Below are 26028 nucleotides of genomic sequence, written 5' to 3' on the forward strand. Positions count from 1 at the left end.
GTGTTGGTGATGGACAGGGAGGCCTGGCATGCTGGGATTCATGGGGTCGCAAGGAGTTGGACACGACTGAGTGACTGATCTGATCTGATCTGATAGTATTATGTTAATATCTTTGATAACTCCATTATCTGGATATCCAATTCATTTGTTTATAGAGTTTTGTTTTTGTTTTTTTTTTATTTTCTTATTTCAAATATTATAAACAAAATGTATAAAGATAATTCAAGGTATGAGGTAGCAAGACTATTATTAAGCCAAAGATAATAACCACTACAAATCACAAGAATGATAAATGCAATGCAGACAGTTTTTACAGTAAGACCACTGAAAGCTAATGACAATAAAAATTTTAAAGCCAGACAAAAAGAAAATACATAACAGTATTAACTTTGCATGAACCTACTAATATAAGCCCTCATGAAACAAGATTTACAGAGCTGAAATTGCAGGCAATTTTAACACACTTTTCTCACCTTTCACAAAGTCAATAAATATAAAAATCAGTAAAATATAGAAGCTCTAAATAGCATGGTGAAACAATTAGATCTAATGAGTATTATTCTGCATCATAACTCACTGAAAAAGTCCTATTATTTACATTTCTTTTATATAAATGGGGAAAAAAAGAAGTGGCTTAAAGAAGTTAATGCACTAGATTGCTCAGTTATCTATGAGTACTTATCCCATGAATAAGCAGGGAAGCCAATCGGAAGTCTCTCTCTTTATTTATTTATTTTGTTTTTTTTTTGCTGGAGTAATTGCTAAAGGTGCTGTCTTTCTCTGGAATTAGAGGCTACAGATACACTGAAGTTGGCGCTCCCTGTGCCATCTTCCCAGCCAGATGAACAGAGCCTTCCGCAGAAGAAAGAACCAGACCAGGGATTTCCCTTGTGGTCCTGTGATTAAGAATCTGCCTTGAAATGCAGGGGTCACAGGTTTTATCCCTGGTCAGAGAACTAAGATCTCACGTGCCTTGGAGCAACTGCTGAGCCTGCCCGCCCTCCATAGCTAGAGAGTCAGTCTACCACAGCAAAAGATCCCACATGCTGCAACTAAGACCAGACCCAACCGAATAAATACATATTAAACACAAAAATAGAAAGAATCAGACCCGTGAAGAGGAGAAAAGCACGATCTAAAGAAGGTAAGAGAAAGGCCTAAAGTGAAATTTTAGGCCTCTAGATTCAGCCATTGTTTAGAAAGCCCTACCTTGTCTAGTCAAGGCTATGGTTTCTCCAGTGGTCATGTATGGATGTGAGAGTTGGACTATAAAGAAAGCTGAGTGCCGAGAATTGATGCTTTTGAACTGTGGTGTTGGAGAAGACTCTTGAGAGTCCCTTGGACTGCAAGGAGATCCAACCAGTCCATCCTAAAGGAAATCAGTCCTGATTATTCATTGGAAGGACTGATGTTGAAGCTGATATTCTAATACTTTGGCCATCTGGTGCAAAGAGCTAACTCATTGGAAAAGACCCTGATGCTGGGAAAGATTGAGGGCAGGAGGAGAAGGGGACGACAGAGGATGAAATGGTTGGATGGCATCACGGACTCAATGGGCCTGGGTTTGGGTGGACTTCAGGAGTTGGTGATGAACAGGGAGGCCTGGCGTGCTGCAGTTCATGGGGTCGCAAAGAGTTGGACACGGCTGAGCGACTGAACTGAACTGAACCTTGTCTATGTTTGTGACACACTCTTACAAACATGTATTAAGCATATTATTTCTCTAGTATATAGACAAGGTTTGATGTGCTTGCAGATGGTGGCTACTTTGAAAAAAAAATTACCCTCTGGCATTAGAATTCCATGGGGTGGAAATCAAGCTCAGGCAATGGAAAGGATAGGAAGATAATAGAATTATAGAACAAAGATACATAAAATGGTTAGTATTAATTTCCGAGGCCAATACATATTTCAATAAAATAATTATGGTTCTTTTTATTCAAATTCATTATTACTTGACTTCATTTCTTTCCTCTCAATTTTTGTCTAAATGACATCTATATATTGAACATCTGTTGGCATGGAGTAACAAAAGATATTTGGCATCGTTTCCAGTTACTTTATCATGTCAAAAAAAAGGGCTGAATTAGTTGAACTGCATAGACAGACATATTAGTACAAATATTTCCAGTTATGTTTAAAATTAAGAAGCACCTTCACTTTTTTTAAAAAGCTGAAATCCAAAGTAATGTAGTTATAATTCAGGCTTACCTTTTGGCTCAGTGGTAAAGTACACACCTGTCAATGCATGAGACACAGGTTTGATCCCTGGGTCAGGAATATCTCTTGGAGGAGAAAATGGCCACACACTCCAGTATTCTTGTCTGGGATATTCCATGGACAGAGGAGCCTGGAGGGCTACAGTCCATGGGGTCACACGTAGAGTCAGACACAACTTATCAACTAAACGATAATAAGTTATAATTCACACAGGCCCTTGCAAAAATCATCTGTTTGTTAAGGCATTGTTTCTTCTTGCTGTTCTAAGTAAGTGTAACTTTTTTAAAATTCAAAATTAACATTCTGTCAAGTTATTCATTTTTTTTTCTTTTTTTTTTTTTTTAAATGTCCTAACATTTCAGATGTTAGGTGAGTCAAGTTTTCTGATATAAGAAATTAACATAATGATAATACTAAGTAATACTTCAAAGGCTAGTTTGTGTTTCAACTCTAAGGAATGTAAGTTCTCATTTTATATTTGATGTTGCTGCTGCTAAGTCACTTCGGTCGTGTCCGACTCTGTGCAACCCCATAGACAGCATCTGACCTAGTTCCCATCATGAATTGGATGAAATAAAAACTTCATTTTTACATATAATTTTATTCAAATTGTTTGAGCTATGGTTTTCCAGAATTACTGAGAAGCTTAATTAAGACTTGGAAATCTAAAAAGTTTTTCTCTTTACAGACTGGGAAATTGAATGTATTCTTTTTTTTTTTTTTTTAAGCTTAGTTCTAGAGAAACTTTAGCCTTTTAACTGCTTAAGTATAGTATGTGTTACTGTCCAAGCTAAAAGGCAATAAAGATAATATTACTATCACTGGTGATTATTATTATTCATATTGCTTATTATTGCAATAATATTATTGCATATTATTATTATTATTGCTCATTATTATTCATATTTTCAGACTGACAATTTTTGAGAAGTAATTGAAACTTCCTATTATTTTACACTTGGTATCAAATTGGTCATGTGTCACTTTAATATCAGTCTATATTAAGAAATTGCTTTCTTAATTTCTGAATTGCTATTGAACATTATTTCCTCATAGTGACTTTTTTTTTTTTTTTGCTTTCACACATACAATTTTATTTTTTTTTTCTAATGTTTGACATTTCATAGAAGGAGGAATCATAATTTCTATTTACTGCTATTTCATTGAAATGCTTTTCTTTTTTTTTCAAGTAAGCTGTTTTTTTTTTTTTTTTTTTCCATGTGCGCTTGAGAAAAAGGTGAAATTCATTGTTTTGGGATGAAATGTCCTATAGCTATCAATTAGGTCTAACTGGTCTATTGTATCGTTTAAAGTTTGTGTTTCCTTGTTAATTTTCTGTTTAGTTGATCTATCCATAGGTGTGAGTGGGGTATTAAAGTCTCCCACTTTTATTGTGTTATTGTTAATTTCTCCTTTCATACTTATTAGCATTTGTCTTACATACTGCGGTGCTCCCATGTTGGGTGCATATATATTTATAATTGTTATATCTTCTTCTTGGATTGATCCTTTGATCATTATGTAGTGACCTTCTTTGTCTCTTTTCACAGCCTTTGTTTTAAAGTCTAATTTATCTGATATGAGTATTGTGACTCCTGCTTTCTTTTGGTCCCTATTTGCATGGAAAATCTTTTTCCAGCCCTTCACTTTCAGTCTGTATGTGTCCCCTGTTTTGAGGTGGGTCTCTTGTAGACAACATATGTAGGGGTCTTGTTTTTGTATCCATTCAGCCAGTCTTTGTCTTTTGGTTGGGGCATTCACCCCATTTACGTTTAAGGTAATTACTGATAAGTATGATCCCGTTGCCATTTACTTTATTGTTTTGGGTTCGAGTTTATACACCATTTTTGTGTTTCCTGTCTAGAGAATATCCTTTAGTATTTGTTGGAGAGCTGGTTTGGTGGTGCAGAATTCTCTCAGCTTTTGCTTGTCTGAAAAGCTTTTGATTTCTCCTTCATACTTAAATGAGATCCTTGCTGGGTACAATAATCTGGGCTGTAGGTTATTTTCTTTCATCATTTTAAGTATGTCTTGCCATTCCCTCCTGGCTTGAAGAGTTTCTATTGAAAGATCAGCTGTTATCCTTATGGGAATTCCCTTGTGTGTTATTTGTTGTTTTTCCCTTGCTGCTTTTAATATTTGTTCTTTGTGTTTGATCTTTGTTAATTTGATTAATATGTGTCTTGGGGTGTTTCTCCTTGGGTTTATCCTGTTTGGGACTCAAGTTATTCATTTTGAGAATCAAAAGTCATCCTTTGTCAGATGCTTGATTTCTGGGGAAATAATCTTGGGTTTTTTGATGTCACTTTTAATTTTCTAAAGTGCAACTTATAATTCTCTGGATATTATACATATGTGTTTACATGTAGCCATCCTTTATAAAAACAAACTTCCAGAAATAATGTCCTCATGTGAAAACAAACAAAGTATATCACTCTTTCCATAACTGTTAGGCATAAGCACTATGACGAAACTTTCATGACAGGAAATGTGTTTAAATAAAGATTGAGCTTTATTTGTTGCTTTTGTTACGATTAGTTGGAGATTGTTGCTCTAAATAATCAGTTAGGGTGTCAAAGGGGTGATTCTCAGTGTTCTACATTATTTATAAGAAACCCTTGAAGGCAATAGACAAGTTGGCAAAGCATACATAATCAAGTCTCTGAGGGATCTGCTTCTTCAGATACATCATTTGTCACCAAGTGTTGTCACTTTGGACACTATTCACAACATCCCTTTCATTTTTTGCTCCCCATCTGATTCTTCTGTCACCCCTATAGGTGGTTACACTGCTACCTTTCACTGTTGTCACTGCCATTGCATCCTCTTTACTCCCCCAACCTCTCTTCTTGACTTGATCCAGTTATCCTGAATCTTACAGTTGGAGTCTGGACAAGGCAATGGCAACCCACTCCAGTACTGTTGCCTGGAAAATCCCATGGATGGAGGAGCCTGGTGGGCTACAGTCCATGGAGTCACTAAGAGTCGGACACGACTGAGCAACTTCACTTTCACTATTCACTTTCCTGCATTGGAGAAGGAAATGGCAACCCACTCCAGTGTTCTTGCCTGGAGAATCCCAGGGACGAGGGAGCCTGGTGGGCTGCTGTCTATGGGGTTGCACAGAATCGGACACAACTGAAGCGACTTAGCAGCAGCTGCAGCAGCAGCAGTTGGAATCATCTTCCCTAAATACCATATTAATCGAGTCAACTTTTGCCACCACATGCTATATTTTTAAAACTATGAAATATAGCTAATTTACAAAGCCTGACACAATGCTTTCAAAATTCTCCTCTTACCTCCTTAGGTGAAGTCTTCCTTTGAAACATGTCCTTTTGTCATCTCTAAAAGATACTTGTCCTTGTCCAGTGTTTCCTTCTTCCTTAGTCTCTCCTTCTGGCATTCATCTGCTGTCCACATTTTACACATTTACCCATCCTTCAGAGTTTAGAAAAGTACTAATTTTCTGCAGGGTACTTTATTTCGCTTTCCAGCTATTACTAGCCATACCTTTCTAATTACAGACATTTTTATATTTGACAAATATTTGCACAGATATCTCTCATTATAGGATAAGATTTTGATTAACATTATAATTCCCATGGTGCTATCACTTGTGTTTTATAAATATATCAAATTTTTGAAAGAGATAAATAGTCTTTTAGTCCATGTATTTAATTGGTGGGGAAAAGAAATATAAAATTTCCAAGCTAAATGTCACAATTTGAATCCTAGTTATCTTGAATATTCTGCTTTCTATAATTTCAAGAGTACACATGTGGAATTTATCTTTTTAACTAAGACAAATATCTGATGTGTTCTTCATGAAACAACCCACACTACCATACATCCCATAGTTTCTTTAATTGTGCACAGAAAAAAAAAGAGAGAGAGAGAGAATAAGAATAAATAGTCTTTGGAAGATATGCCAGACAAAATACTTTTGATCATCAGAGCCACATGTAATGTTTTGGAATATTTTATTCCATTTATATGTCCCCACTTCAACTCTATAATTCAAAGAATTTGTTTAATCAGCTAGGCATTTTTTTCAGTTACTTTAATTCAGATATAAGTTGTCAGATACTGTATAAGAGCCTGAATAGTATTATCCAAATAATGTAAAATAGGAAATGTGAATTGTGTAGTTAGAAACTACAGTTTAGACCCCAACTCAATTTTAGCTCCACTCACCTCAATTACTTGGAATTTAGTTTTCCATTTTTAGAAACTCCTTTAATTTACCCATCACTGCAGACCTGGCATCTGGCTGCAATAAAGGAACATTGGTTACACTGACAAAAAATGACTTCCAACAGTTAATAATAAAGGCATGGTAGAAAAGATCCTTTTTAAGTCATTATAAAGCTGTCTTAATCCTTTCTGGAACAAGGTAGGATATAAATGAAGTCATCTTTTTTTCTTTCCTTAGAGAAGGAATACATGCAGCTCATTTTCTCACAGTTTGGAAAAGAAATGTCTTCATTAGTTTTTCATGAAGGACTTATATCTTTCTTTGCTTACAAAAACAGTTGGCGGTACAACTTTCTCTGCAGCATCCAAAATTTTAAATCCTTCCTGCTTCCTACAGACAGTAAACTATGCCTTGGTATCACCATAGTACAAAGATAAAAATACAAGCCATTGAGATGTCAGGGAATGTGAAATTGAAATTCCCAGAAAGGTGCTAACAGCCTCCAAGAACCTCAGACCCAAAGGACCAAGCCCTCCTTTCAACTCCACCAACTTTTCCTCCAAAACTGATTATGATGACTCCATGCAGCTGCGACCCCAACAGTACTCACCCCAACCCTCCTCAATGGATCCATGCTAGAATGTAGACGTATCTTTCTTCAATACTTTGCAGAGAAAAATCTGTCTTCCCAATCAGTTTCTCAAACCAGAAGAGGTGGGGAAAGACACGTGCCTTGGGCTGAGGAAAGACTTCTATAGGACCCAGAGAACAACACATATGAAATGAAAACTAAAATAATAATAATAACCTTTTTTTTTCAGTTTTCATTTTAATAAGGAAACAGGCCAATACCCAAAGCTCATCACTATCATTCAATCTTAGTTAAAACATTTAATACCCTAGAATCCAACAGTCTAACAGGAATTTATAACCATTTACTCTTTCAATAAATGTTTATTGAATACCTAATATGCTTCAGGCAATATTCTGTGAGTAAAGCAGATGGTTCCTGCCAATGCAGAGCTGAGTACTTAGTAGGGAACGTACATATTAACACAGAAGCTCCTCCGTTTTCTGAGCCTCCTCCCCTCATCTCAGGTATTGACCCTTCCCCCTGCCACATGCCTGGGACCCATTACATGCTCTCCTTTTGTCTTATTCCTAATTCTCTTACTAATCAACTTTTGCAGATCTGGTGCCTAAAGCTGCTGTCTGTGCAAATAAATGACATTTGGGAAATACTGCCACCCCAAGTGAGATTGGTCCTGCCTGGAACTAAATTTCAAGACTGAATACATAATATATTTTTTAATTATATGTGCACATTTTTACTTGTGTTCTTATCAAGGCAGGGACACTTATAATGAGTTTCTTATAACTTTCAGTATACCTCAGGCCAATAGTTCTGCATTTTTCTTATTTTTTCTCTCTCATTTTAATGAAAGTGTCTCATTTATTTCCTACAAATGCCTCCACATTCTTTCCATTTTCCTCTTATTACCAAAGTCTTCTTTTCTCTGCCTAAGCAGCCAAACCAGGAAAGACAAAGGAAGGAGCGATTTCCAGATGGAAAATGTGATGCATCTTGTTTGGTGCTTGTTGGCCAATCGTGCAGCCTTGGTAACTAAATCTATCCAGTGCTTCTTTCAGTTTTCCTAACAGTTAAAGCTGAAGAAAACAGATCCAACTCTAAAATGAGCTTGAACTTAAAAGCCTACGACCTGCCATTTATCATCCCCATTATTTCAAGAAGAATTATGCAGAAACCCATTACCATTACATAACCCAGTAGACCTTTATCTAAAAATCAACCAAATAGACTTTTGGTCATTTGTTATATCATGATGAAGGAAAAATGCCATGGGAATTGAGTAAGTTATGCTTTGAAGTGGGTAAACTTCTCATTTTCCTTTCGAAGGAAAATAGAAAATGTTATCAGAGGAAGAATCATGATTTCCCTCAGTTGAGACTTGTTTTAATGTATGCAACAACTGATTATGAAATATTAAGAATATAGCCAGGGACTTTCCTAGTAATCCAGTGGTTAAGACTTTACTTTCCAAAGCAGGGGGTGCCAGTTTGATCCCTGGTCAGAGAGCTTGGATCTCACGTGCCTCCTGGCCAAGAAAGCAAAACATAAAACAGAAGCAATATTGTAACAAATTCAATTAAAACTTTAAAAATGGTCCACAACAAAAAGAAATCATTTAAAAAAGAGGATATGGCCAAATCCAAAAATACAATTACTTAAGATAAAAAACAGGAAGGCCTGAAAATATCCAGAGGTATTACAGTTATAATTTTTACAAATTTAGAGGAAATGTAATTCTGGGGAGAAGAATGTTGCTCATGAATTCTAGGCTTTAAGTTCTTATATGTTTATATGCAACAAAACATAAAGAAGAGAAAGCCAAGGATTTCTGTTCATTTCATTTTAGATATCACAAATTTTATCCATTTTTATGTGGTAGGCTTCATAAAGTTTATCTTTTCATAACATTTAAAGCTCTCAATATAACTTTTCCTTGATTCATACAGAGATAATAAAACTATACTTAAAAATATCTCCTCCTCACATTACTCCAGAAAACCATGGTGGTAAAAGAAATGGAAGGTTTTATAAAATTTCCAGGAATTGTGCCTAAAGTTAAAATGAAAGGGGAAAAAAAAAAACAACAACACTATGTGCTGGTCAACATTCTTCCAAAATATCCTAATTAAAGTTTCTTATGCATTGTCATTGATAAATGTGACTAACTGCCCAAACAAATGATTTCTAGGACTTCTGTCACAGTCAGATGTTAGGAAGAAACTTTCCATGTTAATTGAGTCCTGTTCAAATGGCAATAATGATACATACATAGTTTCAAATTGTGACAGATTAAAAGACATTCTTCTAAAATGGTTGGTTGTGTATGGTTAACCGGCTCCATGTCTTACCAGTCTTCCTCTGAGACTAGAAGCTCAGAGTCTATCTAGTTCTACAAAATAGGGCACTTGGTGCAAATAACATAAAACTCAATTCACTGGCTCAAGCAACAAAATTATAAAATCATAATACACATTGAAAGCCTAAAGGTATACATTTCTTTATAAAGTTTAGCAACTTCCCCAAGAACTCAGGCTTTTCTATCCTTCTGCTCCACTATCCTAATGGCTTTGGCTTTTGAACCTGATGGTTCTTCTTACTGTAGAGTTACACTCAACTCTGTAGATAGGTGGGAGAGCCCATGGAGTTGGCACTCATTCTGATATATCTAACCCTAAGGGTGGGGAGGTGTCTGCACTTGCTCTCATAGCCATACCTGCTCACCCCACAGCTAGGATCTGGTCACATTGTCATTGGAACAACCCACCCTGTAGCTGCTTCTCCCTCCTCTGGGAGAGATGGACTTGCCCAACCATCCCCCCAGTGGTTTATTTCTCACTCACATGAAGTCTGCTTAGTCCCAAGACTGTCCAGGGTCTCTTTCCTCTGAACAGATATTCACTATTAGAAGCTGTTTCAAGCTTATGATAACTCTTATAAGCTTATGTTTCTAAGATCATGGTGATGGGGAAAGATGGCATGGAGAAATGAATACCAGAGTTTAAACACTTCTTCCTAGAAATGTTCTAACATTTAGTTTGTCAAAGCAAATCCCATGGCTTTACCAAATTTCAAGGGAATATGTGCCCCAAAGAAGTGGAGAACAGATCTTTATGAACTCTAGCATTATCTAGGACATTTGGTAGAAAATCTCTTAAAATCACATTCTTGGAGTATCTATGACTTTTCTTCCATCTGATGTTATTAAGTTGAACCCATTACATGCCGTATTTGGATGTAGAGCTGTGCACTAATTTAGTTCAGTACACACTTTAAGAGTATTTCCTAAGTGCCAACCTTTAGAGGTCTAAATCTACTTATAGAAAATCATATGTAGTATAGACCTCTGTTTCATTCTCATTTTCCTTAATTCCACTCATCCTTCAAATATTTATTTGAGTCCCACATACTTGAAATAAGTCATAGCACAATAATAAAGAGCACAGAGTCTGACATCAGGAAAGCGTAGATATGAATTATAATACCACTTATTAAGTTATGAACTGAATCACCTTTTAAATACTTAAATTTGATAGACCTTAGAGTCCCCATCTATGCAATGAGTATAATTATAACTACCTCCCAGGATTGTTCTTGGGATCAAACAATATAAAACAAAATTTTTGAGATTATAATTATTCAATGTATATTTTTCTTCCAGATATTACATAAGGGAAATACTATAAGTATCAATGCCTGACAATTATTAGCTGTTATTTTCTCTTTTAAATCTTTTTATACCAATATTTATTAGAGAACTGCTTTACATTGTGTTAGTTTCTGCTGAAGCATGAGGTGAATTAGCTATTTGTATACATATAGCTAGAGTCTCCCTCCCACCCCCTTATCCCATTTCTCTAGGTCATCACAGAGCTGTTATCTTCAATAAGATACTTTTTAATAATTCACATCTTTTCAGCAGGCCTGCTGCTCTTGACTATGAACCATGACCACTTTCTCCTTTACTGTCAATATGCCATAAATCTGAAATCTAAAAAAAAACTGAAGAGGACTTCAAGAGATTTTATTCCTATAAATTGTGTCATTCATAAATGAGAATACTGCATTGAGTTTAAACTAAGGGTTCTAAAGTTTTGTGACATATCCAACATTAACCAGGTAATAAATGTTCACGTGTAAATGTACAATGGGGCCTCATCTGCTCTACAATAGTATCAATATTCCTTTAGACATTTATTCATCAACTATCTTGTGTTGTTTCTAAATTTTCTCTAGTTTGATGACTTTGTGTTTAAAATTCAGATAAAGTTACTAAAAGATGAGGCTTCCCAGGTGGTGCTAGGGGTAAAGAATCTGCCTGCCAATGTAGGAGATGCAAGAGACCTGGGTTCCATCCTTGGGTCAGGAAGAGAAGGGCATGAAAACCCAGTGTAGTATTCTTGCCTAGAGAATCTCATGGACAGAAGAGCTTGGAGGGCTACTGTCTATAGGGTTGCAAAAAGTCAGATACAATTAAAGTGACTTAGTGTGCACACATGCACACAGTAAATGATGGACATTGTTTATTATGTCTTTCAGCATCATAGAGTAGTATACAGATATTTGAAAGGCTATACTCCATGTTCAAGTCAACAGCAGACTTTTCAGGAGTATTCTCTTAAGATGGCCCACCTACAGGCAGGATGTGCTGGCTATACAGGATCCTTAAAATTCATATTTCATTTCTAGATGAGAAGAATATTTCCCACAGTATGCCACTTGCTGGTTCCAGTCAATGCCAGGGCTCAAGAGAAGAGAGTTCTGTGTCCCCAGAAATTTGAATAATGGATGTTATCTCTACCCCACCACAAGCTCAAGGACATGGCTGAACTAACAGGACTGAAAAAATTTTACAGTATTAAAGTTATTTTACTCCATTTAGTGGAAGACAGTAACTTATAACTGAAAGAAATTGGAATGTTTTCTTGTTTATATATACACCAGGAAATGATTAATGTAATTTAGGAAATCTGTACTGTTCTAGTATTAATATACAGGTTACCTAAAGTAGAAGGAACATGTTTCTTAACCATATTAAAAATCATCTCTTTATCAGTTATGGCTCTTTGGACACAAGAAGCAGAAAACAACTCTGGTTCATTAGGCACAGAGAAGTGTTTATCGAGTTTATTGAGTTTTAAGATAATCAATGAGAATCAGAAGAACCAAGGGGAAAGACAATGAAGTTTTGGGGACTAGAAAGCAGGAAATATCTTCTAAAAGTAAAGCAAATCAGGGACTTCCTTGATGGTCCAACAGTTAAAATTCCCTGTTCCCAATCCCACATGGCACAAATAAGACCCAGTGCAGCAAGAAAAAAACAAAAAAGAGTAAAGCAGGTCTCTAGGAAGAAATGGATCTTCAACTACTCAGGCTCTGTTTCTCGGAAATGAAGCAAAAGAATGACCTGACCAATATCACCTGTGCATGCTGTGGTACAGGAAAGAGAAGCCATAGGTTTGTTCCAATTAACAATGATGATGAAGTGATCAACTCAGAGGGAAAGGGAGGGTGCCATTAAAAAGACCAAATAAATGTGAAGCAGCCAAAATCAGACAATGTCTACCCCTGTTTTGATGTTGAATTTCTTCTTGTATAGCTATCAAAATAAAAGCATGAAGAAGAATTTCCATTCTAACATTGTTTGTGCTACTTTTCAAATCATTTTGTCTTGAACTCTCTGGAGCTTCCATTATGGGTAGAATAATTAAACGTTTATTTTAATGTCTCTTGCCCACCTGTGCTAAGTCTGTAAACAGGCTGTTTCCTAATGATATTGTTCAGACAATAAATGCACAGTGCATTATGATGCTATGCCATTTATCTGAATTTGAAATAAACACTTTTCAATAAACTTTCTCCTAAAAGCAGGACTAACTCCTTGATTGTTTAAATATTACAGAGAGGAGGAGAAGAATTTAAAGATGTGAAAGAGAATGTGCAGGTTCATTCAAACAATTCAGGAATATTTTCAAGCATGTTTTAAACCTAATAGATTTCCTATCCAAACTCAAAAAACATTATTTATGACTATTGGGTTGAATTCTAATAATATCATTGCTTCCACAGACAAATCCAATCCAATTTAGGGAAGGAGTGGAGGAGGCCTTAACCAGGAAAAATTTTAAATAGGTCAGTTTTTTTGTAATGATTGGAAAAATACTGAAAGGAATAATCTGCCATTTCCCATTAAACACTGAAGTTAGACATAACCAAAATGTCTTTTATAGAGTACAAAATATTCAGACCATGTATCTCCTTATACTTCTCCAAGAAACTGGCAAATCTTCACTAAAAACAGAAACAGAAGAAAATATCCAAAAGATGGATTATCTGATTTTAACCATCTGCACAAAACCACAGATATTTAACTATTCACACTTAAAGCAGAGTAACCAAAGACATTATTCCATTTTTATTTTACACCAAAGATGAACTGTTTCAGTGTTTCTGTTCGTAAATATTGTTTTTATTAAACATACATGCACAATATTTGAGGAAGGTTAGCTTGTCTAGTAACTAAATGTAGTAAGCCTAAGAGTCAAAATAACTTATTTTACCTATTTTGTAATTTGCTATGTATTTCCCTATCTTTATAATTTAAGTGTATCAAACCTGTTTCACATTTCTTTGATGATATAGGTTATGAATTATGAACAACTGTTATATTGTACTGTCACCTCAAATCATATGGTGTAATCTAGTGCCTCACTTATAAAGAATTTTGATCCATTTTTCTCCAAACACCTGCACAGAGTTTATATAGCTACCTTACAATTCATATAAATCACATTTCAGCCTTCATATAAAATTAGTTGTTGAATCTGTGGCTGTGTTTCAAAGCTGTCTCTCTGGTTCCTGAGATTATTACTCACTCCTTTCTTCCTTCAGCTTCTTCTCCCAGCTCTCTCTTAATCACCGGGACCCTCCCTGTTCTCTCCTCACTCTGTGCAGAATCTGTAATCGTTCTTGTGTTCCCCTCAGAATGATGACTTTTAAGTTAATTGTTCTGATTGCCACGTCTCAGGACAGAACTAGCAAATGTTTCCATTTAGGTATCTCCCAGATACTTCTCCACCCATACATGTGAGACATCTCTTCTGCTTTGCACACCCCTTTCCTATCTGCCAACAGCATCACTATTCAATCAGGAACTCAATTCAACTCAATTTATACCTTCCCTTATTTTCTTTGTGTGTATGTGTTCAGTCAGTCATGTCTGACTCCTTGCGACCCCCTGGACTGTATCCCTTATTTTATTTCCACATTTAATTTGTCTATCCAATACTACCTTATTAATGTCTTTTAATTCCCTATCTTCTCATCTTCTTCCATACAACCCCTCCTTTATTTAAGCATTATAATTTTTCACCTTGAATATTGCTTTTTCCTGCTCAAAACCCTTAAACAGCTCCTTGAACCCTTAAAAAACCATTTGTGTTTTTGCAGTTGGCTCAGAAACATTTCTATACACTAAATATTACTTTCAATTCTGGCTTCAACTCTAGGTAGCCCACCCCACCCAACCCATCAACTTGCTGCTTTCTGAAAATGTCTGTCTTGCCTCTCTGCCTCTGCTCATGCTACCCTGTCTTCATCTGGCTCGCTTATCAAAAAAGAAGGTTTGCTTTAGGTGTCATCCAAATATACATCTATCTTTTCTGACTATAAATTTATGTATTTGCATTTATTTCTTTATCTATAGCTGCTATCACAGAAGCTGGTATATGGTAAACATATATTTTTAATACTAAAAAGTCTACCTAAGTGGGCAAATTATTTCATCTTTCTTCAGACAAATTGAGCAAATTAATCCCTCTTGGCATCAGTTAACTCACTGGCAAAATAAGGATATATAAGAATGTCTACTTTATAGTGCATAGGAGAGGATGAAGTTGCATTAATAAATTTAAAGTATTTATAATCATACTTAGTACTCGAAGTGAAGAAGTGAACATCACTCAGTCGTGTCCAATTCTTTGTGATCCCATGGACTGTACATGGAATTCTCCAGGCCAGAATATTGGAGTGGGTAGCCTTTCCCTTCTCCAGGCTATCTTTCCAACCCAGGGATGGAACCCAGGTCTCCCACATGGATTCTTTACCAGCTGAGCCACAAGGGAAACCCTACTTAGTACATAATAAGTTATAAATATTTATTAGATATTCTTATCATCTAGCTCTTACTAGCATTCTAGTTCTCATTATTTTTCCTTTTCTAGTCCTTTTCAGCCACATTTTCTGGAATTGTTCACTGAATATTTCAAGCATTGTTTTCCTGCAGCACCTCCAACACACTCACCTATGCGGCTTTCCTCTTTATTGTTGTTGTTTACTCGCTAAGTCATGTCAGGCTCTTTGCAATCCTATGGACTGTAGCCCACCAGGCTCCTCCATCCATGGGGTCTCCAGGCAAGAATACTGAAATGGGTTGTCATTCCCTTCTCCAGGAGATCTTCCCAACCCAGAGACTGAACCCATGTCTCCCTCCTTGAAGGCAGATTCTTTATTATTGTGCTGGCAGTATGAATCTTCCACTTTATAGCAACACTAAACACCATTTGCTTTCAGCAGTGTTTGGAACATCACCCTTTCCAGAATCCATTACCATTTTCAACTTCCTTTTCACTGTCAACACATCACTCATTTGAATAAACACTCTGGCACTATAGCATAGAGTTTGGAAAACAGCTTCCACAGCCAGACGTCTTGGGTTTGAATCCTGATCATCTGGCAACAAGCCATCTTCACGGGCAACTAGTACTCTGTGTACTCCCTCATTTACAATGGGCTGCTGCGGGGAAAGGTGTTTGGGCTTCCCAGGTTGCTCAGCAGGAAAGAATCTGCCTACAATGATGGAGATGCAGGTTCCATCTCTGGGTTGGGAAGATCCCTTGGAGGATGGCATGGCATGACAATCCACTCCAGTATTCTTGCCTAGGGAGTCCCATGGACAGAAGAGGCTGGCAGGCTACAGTCCATAGAGTCACAAAGAGTCAGACATGACTGAAGTGACTGAGCAGGCACACACACGCATGCCTTGGTTTCATTATTCAAATAGGGTTGAGAATAGTAGCAACCTCATAAGATCATTTTTTAAAATTTTATTTTGTTTTTAAACTTTACATAATTGTATTAGTTTTGCCAAATATCAAAATGAATCCGCCACAGGTATACATGTGTTCCACATCCTGAACCCTCCTCCCTCCTCCCTCCCCATACCATCCCTCTGGGTCGTCCCAGTGCACCAGCCCCAAGCATCCAGTATTGTGCATCGAACCTGGATTGGCGACTCATTTCATACATGATATTTTACATGTTTCAATGCCATTCTCCCACATCTTCCCACCCTCTCCCTCTCCCACAGAGTCCATAAGACTGTTCTATACATCAGTGTCTCTTTTGCTGTCTCGTACAAAGGGTTATTGTTACCTTGTTTCTAAATTCCATATATAGGCGTTATTATACTGTATTGGTGTTTTTCCTTCTGGCTTACTTCACTCTGTATAATAGGCTCCAGTTTCATCCACCTCATTAGAACTGATTCAAATGTTTCTTTTTAATGGCTGAGTAATACTCCATTGTGTATATGTACCACTGCTTTCTTATCCATTCATCTGCTGATGGACATACAGGTTGCTTCCATGTCCTGGCTATTATAAACAGTGCTGCAATGAACATTGGGGTACACGTGTCTCTTTCCCTTCTGGTTTCCTCAGTGTGTATGCCCAGCAGTGGGATTGCTGGATCATAAGGCAGTTCTATTTCCAGTTTTTTAAGGAATCTCCACACTGTTCTCCATAGTGGCTGTACTAGTTTGCATTCCCACCAACAGTGTAAGAGGGTTCCCTTTTCCCCACACCCTCTCCAGCATTTATTATTTGTAGACTTTTGGATCGCAGCCATTCTGACTGGTGTGAAATGGTACCTCATAGTGGTTTTGATTTGCATTTCTCTGATAATGAGTGATGTTGAGCATCTTTTCATGTGTTTGTTAGCCATCTGTATGTCTTCTTTGGAGAAATGTCTGTTTAGTTCTTTGGCCCATTTTTTGATTGGGTCATTTATTTTTCTGGAGTTGAGCTGTAGGAGTTGCTTGTATATTTTTGAGATTAAATGAATTAGTAGTTTTAGCTACTTAGAATATCAGATGAGAATAGCATATACTTAATAAATGACAGCAAGAAAATATCCATTCAATGGATATTGAATGGCACAGGCCATTCTATTAGGAAACATCAATGCCTAAAGTATGTCTAGAATATGGTCATCTATATCAAGCTGGGCTTCACCACCACAAACAAAAACAGAGTATATATTTTTTGTCAGTACTCAAGATCTGAAGAGGACTATAAAAGTAGTACTTCCAAAACCCTTGTTTGACAAATGAATAAATAAAGACCTATACATATTGGGTGGTTTGTCTTCTTCAACTAGACTGGTTGGGAAGCTTCTACGCCAATCCCTGATATCCAGTATCTATCTCCTGCTGGAAACAAAACACGCTACTGCACATGGAGAAAGCAAAGACCATCATTATACTCAGGAAAACGTCCCAACTATTAGAACACACAGGTAAATGCCGCCCTTCCACTGCATCAAACCAACAGCACACAGAGAGAAAAACAATAGAAGGTAGTAGTTAAAATCATAGAACCTGAAGCTGATTACTTGGGCTCAAATCCATATTCTGCTTTTTAGTAGCCATTTGACCATGGGCAAAGCAACTAAGTACTCAGTGCCCCTATTTCTTCATATATCAAATACAGGATGTTAGACGTGCTAAACCAATAGTTTACTCAAAGTTAAGATGAAGTAATATATACATGCACAAAACTTAGGACAGCATTCTGCATGTGGTTTAGTTCAGTTCAGTCACTCAGCTGTGTCCGACTCTTTGCGACCCCATGAATCGCAGCACGCCAAGCCTCCCTGTCCATCACCAACTCCTGGAGTTCACTCAAACTCATGTCCATCGAGTCGGTGATGCCATCCAGCCATCTCATCCTCTGTCACCCCCTTCTCTTCCTGCCCCCAATCCCTCCCAGCATCAGGGTCTTTTCCAATGAGTCACCTCTTCGCATGAGTTGGCCAATGTATTGGAGCTGGCAATACATAAATTTTACCGGTCATCATTTGTTGTCCAGTCATCAGTCATGTCCAACTCTTTGTGACCCCATGGAATGTAGCATACCAGGCTTCCCTGTCCTTCACAATCTCCTGGAATTTGCTCAAACACATGTCCATTGAGTCGGTGATGCCTTCCAACCACCTCACCCTCTCTCACCCTCTTCTCCTCCTGCCCTCAATCTTTCCCAGCATCAGGGTCCTCACTGCAAACAGTTACAAGAACATTGCTATTACTTCAAAGTCACCACTAAGTATTTCGTCCTAAACTTCAACACATTTCCTATCTTTTTCCCAAGTATTGTAGGCTACTGGGAACTAAAATCTTTTTCTTTAAAATTTTAAATAAATCTTATATTCATGGTTTATTAAAATAAAGCTTATAAAAGAGTGAATATATGCATATGTATAACAGATTCATTTTGCTGTACACCTGAAACTAGCACAAGACTGTAAATCAACTATGCCCCAATAAAAATTTCTTTTAAAGCTTATTTTTACCTAAGTATTTAAGAGTTCACTTAGCTTAAGATTCTGTAAGGTGGTAAGTCATTTTTCCTTGTGGTAGGATTAGAAGTAGAATCACCACCAAGTCAGTGAAGATTCCAGTTCAGAGCCCCTCAGTGACACAGGCTTCTCCAAGGCTGAGAGAGGGTCTAAGAATGTGTTCACCAAGTAAATATTTTAATTTTCAAAAGTTCTATATATTTATGTAATTTTTAAAAAAGAATAAGCCCCCAAATATATAACTTTCATATTGACCCAAGTCTCAAGGGCTTCCCAGATGACTAAGTGGCAAAGGATTCACCTGCAATGTAGGAGACTCAAGAGGCATGGGTTCAATCCCAGAATCAGAAAGATCCCCTGGAGGAGGAAATGACAATCCACACCAGTATTCTTGCCTGGGAAATTCCATGGACAGAGGAGCCTGGTGGGCTACAGTCCATGGGATTGCAAAGAGTTAGATACAACTGAGCAACTGAGCATGCATGCCCCACGTCTGGATTCATCCCTGGCTAGTATTGACATTACTGGCATACCTGTATGTAAGTCGGACAAAAAAACAAAGAGAAAAAAAAAAAAAAACTATCATGTGGCATTGGGTCCTTCTACACTCAGCACCTGGAAAGCTTTCCATGCTTTCATTTGAAGCCACAGCACTATTTGCTGGAAATTCTTGTCTCAAGGCCTCAGATCAAGACCTATCTCCCCTGACATGGCCACAGCTTTGTGTTTTCTTTTCCTGAAACCCGCTGATTTGGTGTATCAATTGGATATGCGCTTTATGTCAAATGCAGTGCAATTCTTCTATCCACCCTGCCACCAATAGCCTATAATAGATGCTGTTTGATTACCTTCTTTTTTCAGAGTGACTGTGGAACCCTCAGGTGTGTCCCTGTTCCTGGTAGGATTTTCACAAAGCAGTTCTGACACTGAGACCAAGAATTACATTATCCACAGCATGTACAAGCCTACTCAGACATATACAGAGAATTCACTGAGTTTTCCATCACCTTCCTTTGAATTCTTTGTACTTCATAGAAAAATATTCATCTACCCAAGATATTTCTATCACTGCTTCTGACACTGACACCACAATCTCTGAGCTGTAAAATTAAAGACACCCACCACAAAACAGTCTCTGTATTTGCAATGGAAAATAGGGGAATTCTTAGTCCACAAGCTGCTATGTATTAAATTGGAGCTACACCTGTTTTTCTCTTGCTTACACCAGGCTTTGGGGAACTGAGAAGCAGATGGAGGCTGCCACTGCATTGTGAAGTATGATTCTCTTCAGGTTATTATTACTCAGATACTGTAGATCACACCGTTGAAACAATCTTGCATCTGCAAAATGTGCTCTAGGGGAACATTGGCAATCCCATTACTGTGAAAGGTACTGGAGGATTGTGTGTGGTTAGCTGCTGGCTTCTGTTCAGCTGGTTATGAACTCCTTCTACAGGCCTCACAGAAAGTTTTTACTGCTGAATAAAAAACAAAGAATTGTGTCATAACATAGAAAACAGAAGTAAGTTCTTTGAATGACCATTCCTATCCTGTCATCTCTTTCATGCTAGCCCTATTGGCAATGATATGATACAGAATCGAGCCCTGAAGCTTTTGTCCTTATAGAGCATTTCTTGATTATCGACCTGAGAGCTCTCTATGGTTTCTCCAAATAGCCACAAGCTAGACGATGCATTATCTTCAAAGTGCCAAGAATTGTCTGTAAGCCAATCATTTCTTTGGGTCTGCTTAATATAAGGAACTGGTCAAGAAACATTTTAAGTTTTCTCTTATATTAATACCCATAATTATCAGAATTTACTAATTCTTCGTAACAAAGGAAACCTCTCAACTTACAATGAGACTAATGTGACAGATTGGTATAACTGACTTTTCCTAACCTCCTTAAGCATCGGCTTATTTATGTGTAAAGAGGAAATGATATGTTTATTTTGTACATTTGACATGAGTATATGTTACAATGCCCAGGAGATGATTAATATTCTGGCTTCCCCAAGATAGCTTACATTCATTAAGAACACTCTGCTTCTGCGCTCCTGCTGCATCACTTCAGTCGTGTCCTACTCTGTGCAACCCCATAGATGGCAGCCTCCCAGGCTCCGCCATCCCTGGGATTCTCCAGGCAAGAACACTGGAGTGGGTTGCCATTTCCTTCTTCAATGTGTGAAAGTGAAAAGTGAAAGAGAAGTCGCTCAGTTGTGTCCGACTCTTAGCAACCCCATGGACTGCAGCCTACCAGGCTCCTCTGCCCATGGGATTTTCCAGGCAAGAATCCTGGAGTGCTGTGACATTGCCTGAACACTCTAGATTACTATTATTCTATTACTTTGTATTATTTTTTATTATCTGTCTTAAACTGCCCCCTAGATTAGGAACTCCTCAAGCATTATACTTTTGTTTTCTCCTTGCAGAACTTCTTTTTGTTGTTGCTTGGAGATTTTTATTTTTGTCTTTTTGTTTGTTTGATTTTATTGAAGTATAATTGATTGACAATATTGCATATACTTGAAACTACCATGATATTTGTAAATCAGTTATACTTCAATAAAGAAAGAGCCATAACTGATCTTATCTAGTCCTTCCTGTGATTGTCTCAGATTTTCTCTTCCAGGTCCAAGCATTGGAGCCTCATTGCTACTATATGTGTGTTCCATCATGAACCCCTAGGCATTGCTAGGAATGAATCTTTGCAAATACATAAACATACCAATATGGAACCATCAGGACACACTTAAGTTCTAAGTTATTTCTGAATCACAGTGGCTAAGAGGTCATGGATGCCATTAACATGTTAAAACACATAAAATAGTTAACTGTCTTAAACATGTACTGAGTTTTGTTCTTTTCTCCTTCTCATTTGAAGAAAATTTTCAGGATAAAAAACAGCAATGCCCAGGCTTTACCCAAATCAGTTAGAGAATGGAGGTGAGGGGTAGAGGAAAGGATTGATAATAACACTGTGCAGCTAGGCTGAAAACATTTACCGACATTTGTGGCCTATCTGTAACCTAAGAAGGCTACTAGTTTCTTTGCCCAGTATGATTTAATGAGATTAGTACACATTTTTTGTCCCCCAACAAAATCCCTGTTAGGGTGTTCAAAGAGCCACACTTTGAATTTTACATGTTTATTATATAGTAATTAAGCATCAGTTTCATGGTTGTGTTTATATTGATAGAAAAATAGGGTAAAATTAAAATGTATATTGATTCTAACACAAGTTAAATATACATGTGTAAGTAAATTCTACAGGTCATCAAGGTTACTGCTTATTTCCCTAAACTTAATGTCTGTTAATGTTCTTAAATTAGCCTTACCATTTGCTGTTTAGTTGCTAAGTTGTGTCTGACTCTTTTGTGATCTCATGAACAATAGCCCACCAGGCTCCCCTACCCAGGCAAGAACACTGAAGTGGGTTGCCATGCTCTCCTCCAGGGAATCTTCTTGACCCAGAGATTGAACCCATATCTCCTGCATTGGCAGGTGGATTCTTTACCACTGAGCCATCAGCGAAGCCCAGCCCTACCATAATTCCTCTAAATAATTTGGCCTTGTGGCTTCAACGTTTCCTTCAAACCATGTCACCATGACCTCAAATATGGAAAAGCTCATGTCAATCTCTCTGTCAAAAAAGGAAAAGTTCTTACTACTTTGTAAATGCTTAATTATAGAAACACTAAGCTGGTCCAAGAAGGTTGGTTTTACATATCAAACAGAGTCCCCCTCCCTCTGTCCTTTCATTTAGAAAGTAAAGATGCATTAGGACATGCAAATACAGAGAGATATGCAAGTCATATTTTCTTTTCTTTACCTCTGTCATGATGAATTAAAAATTAATTTTATTAAACGCTAAGAGTAAGTGTGCTTTCATTTACTTTAGGCTTTATTCTGCTAGAAGTGTGACCTTATCACAAGCTATTTAACGATAATATTATTTATTTTCATCTGGGGTTTTTATACTAAAGAGGGGTTTTTGGTGGTTAACTATTCACACAACAGCCTTCGGAAGAGACCACTAATATATTCTTGAATAGGTAAACTCGCATTTTTGATAACAACTGATTGGATGAGGGAGGGGAGACTGAACACAAGTGTGCCCAAGAGAGATGAAACATATTAATACTAGATAGAAAAAAGGCATCCAATCAGAATGAGATGCTTTTAGTAAATTCACTTGATCTCTTTCACTGCATTTCTCACTCACTGAGCCATCTTCTAATAGGTTGGCCTCCTATTATTTTCCACGTGAAATCATTTTTTTTTTTTTTTTGCAAGGCTTGCAGCCCTATGGACTATAGCCAGCCAGGTTCTTCTGTCCATGGGATTTTCTAGGCAAGAATACTGGAGTGAGTTGCCATACCCTCCTCCAGAGAATCTACTTGATTTTCTAATCCAGGGATCAAACCCCCATCTCCTGTGTTTCCTGAGTTGCAGGTGGATTCTTTACTGCTAGCACCACCTGGGAAGCCCTTATTTTCCAAACTACAAAGAAATTTGTTTACCCTGATGTCCTAATCTGCCTCTGTGTTCTTTTGTATTTTTCATTGCAAATTAATAAATGGTCATGCAAGTAGGTAAGCTAGCCTACCTTCTGAGAGATTGATCAAAACTAAAAGAAAGTCAGGTTGCAGAGAATAAAATGCTTAACACCCATGGACCTCTAGAGCAGTACTTTATTAAAGTGTACACAGAAACCACCAGATGTTGCTGCTGTTTCTCCTCCGTAAGTCATGCGAGACTGCAGAGACCCTTGCCATTCAAAGTGTCGTCTTCAGTCCAGTAGCATCATGTAGGAACCTGCTAGAAAAGCGGAATCTTAGGTTTTGCTTCACACTGATGGACCAGAATCTTTACTTTGACTGTAGTGATCTTGTGTGCAGTAATAATCGAGAAGCAATTAATAAAGCTGGTAGTTGTCAAAAGACTAGCAGCATTGGCATCATGTGGGAACTTATTGAGCTTCCCAGGTGGCGCTACTGGTAAAGAACCCACCTGCCAAAGCAAGAGACATAAGAGATACAGGTTCCATCCCTGGGTCAGGAAGATTCCCTGTAGGAAGGCCTGGCAACCCCTTCCAGTATTCTTGTCTGGAGAATCCCATGGGCAGAAGAGCCTAGTGGGCTACAGTCCATAGGGTCACAGAGTTGGACATGACTGAAGCGACTTAGCATGCTAGTGGGAACTTCTGAAAAATGCAGATCCTCACATTCCAACCAGATCTATTGAATCAAAATCTCTGACACTGGGACCCAGCAATATGTGTTTTAGCAAGCCTTTCAAATTATTCGGATGCAGGAGAAACTTGGTAAATCACTGCTTTTCAACTACTGGCTCCCAAACTGCCACAATTAGAATTGCCGGGAGAACTTTACAAATTCCTGATACCCACATCATATCTTGCAAATTAAACCAGAATGCCTGGGGATGAAAGACAGATGTCAGTACTTTATAAAGATCACAGAGTAATTCTGATGAATAGTAAAGTTTCAGAGCCAGATGCTTATACTGTAATAAATTCACCAAGAGAAATTGCAACTCTAGTAAAGGTTTTCTATTTTAGATCCATACTGAAATCATCTGGCCAATGATAAGATCCCATTCCAAGAGATGCTGATTTAGTTGTCTGGAAGTGGAGATTTTTTTTTTCTTTTAATTTTTCAATTTTAATTTACAAAGAGAAAACCTCACTACTTGAGGTATACTCTTCTATGGGTATTCACAAATGCATCAAGTCACATTTCCATCTTCAGAGTCAGTGATACAGAATAGTTTCACAATCCACAAAAGTTCCTCCTACTGTCTTTTTCTAGTCAAACTTTCCCCAGTCTCCAGCCCCTGCAAGGAGTGATTTTTGCGTGTTTCAGTTAGGGCAGTTTGTGTTAGCCTACCTTCACATTAATTGATTCCTTCTTCTCTGTGAAGTCTACTGGTGAGCCAGTCAAAGGCATTCTCCATCTCTGAGGGTCTCATATCTACCATTGCTGTTTCTTTATCATCTCTCTGCTGAAAGTTTATGTGAGAACTTGTTTCCTGTTCAACTCTTTCATTACAGCTTTTAATACAGTACACAATATTATTTTAGATTCTCTGTCAGATAGTTTCATTATCTATGTCTTAAACTTAACAGTTTAAGTTTTTAACATTAATAGTTTTATTTCTTGGCAATGTCTTTTTTTTTTTTCTGGCCCTTTTTATGCATCATAACACTGTGTTAAAAATGGCCAGCTGTGAACGATAATATGGGGTAAGTAGGCTTCTTGCTTGGAAATGAGCACTCCTTCCCTTATATTAGGTTGCCTTTCATCAAGTCAGAGGTTAGTCTGGGTTTCCTGTTTGTTGTAGCTTTGGTTACCCTTAGTGACCCATATTGCTTTAAATTTCTACCTCTGGTATGCCAGAGGGTTTTTCAGAATCTTCACCACCATCAACTGTAAGTCTTCTTTTTACATTACATCTTAGAGTGGTTCTTTCTTCATGTTCTTGCAACACTCCCTGCAGAATTCCAGTCTTACCTGTTGACCTTGTTGCTCTTACGGGGGAAATCATAAGGGGGGGTTCTCTTTTGTTCTAGTTCATTTTATTTTATTTTTACCGTTTTAACCTTTTTTGGCCACACTGAGTGGCATGTGGGATCTTATTTCTCCAGCCAGGGATCGAACTTGCACCCCCTGTGTTGGAAGCTTGGATTCTTAAGCACTGGACCACCAGGGAAGTCCTAATTTTGTTTTATTTTAGACTCAGCTTCTGAAAGCCACTCTGTTCATGGATCTTTGGGGTGTGGACTTTCTAATGCTCCTGCTTCTCTCCCCACTATTTTTTCCCTTCTCCCAGTGATAGCATTTTTTTTTTCCTGTTCTCCCCTATCCACAATGTGATTTCACTGGTAACTTAAAACAAAGTCTCTTTTTCCATAAGAAATATGAGAGAAGAATCCAGTTACAATTTTGTACCATAATACAGAAGCTGTCATGCCTCCTTATTCCCCAGACTTGCACAATCAGAAATACACTATCAGAATTCTCACGTATCTTTTTGAACCTATTGGGATTTGTGGAGAAGAGTATGCAAGACAGTGAGATATTCCCTTATATATGGCTTCATGATGTCTTTTCAGCCCACACTCATCCTCCACCAATTTGTCATCTCTTCTAGAGGAATTCTCCTTATTTATTCTTCATTCTTTCTACATTGGCCCCCAAAGTAAGCAAATGTTCAGGTTCTGTCTATCCCTGCACACATGTTTTGAGCAGTAAGTTGGGTTCAAGAGAAACCACACACTTATAGTTTGTTCATCTCTTTTTTTTTGTGAGGGTGTGCGTGAAACCCATCCCAGCTCCCCACTTTCCAAAGCAGAAGGCAGAAGTCT

The 26028-nt window shown here is 37.6% G+C and overlaps 1 long non-coding RNA gene across 2 annotated transcripts in view; it reads right to left on the reverse strand.

Annotated features, from left to right (window-relative positions):
• Positions 1–23326: 23326 nt before the first annotated feature.
• Positions 23327–26028, reverse strand: part of LOC147379253 (uncharacterized) — a 63641-nt gene continuing 60939 nt past the window's right edge. The window contains exon 3 of one of the 2 annotated variants that reach the window (XR_015132558.1): positions 23327–23459. This is a non-coding gene — a long non-coding RNA (uncharacterized LOC147379253). Of the gene's footprint in view, positions 23463–26028 lie in introns of both variants that reach the window. The other variant, XR_015132556.1, reaches the window with a different exon arrangement.

The sequence above is a fragment of the Bos grunniens genome, chromosome 1 (genome assembly GCF_055505025.1).
Source record: "Bos grunniens cultivar Pamir isolate PY7600 chromosome 1, Bosgru_T2T1.0, whole genome shotgun sequence".
NCBI classification, from domain to species: domain Eukaryota; kingdom Metazoa; phylum Chordata; class Mammalia; order Artiodactyla; family Bovidae; genus Bos; species Bos grunniens.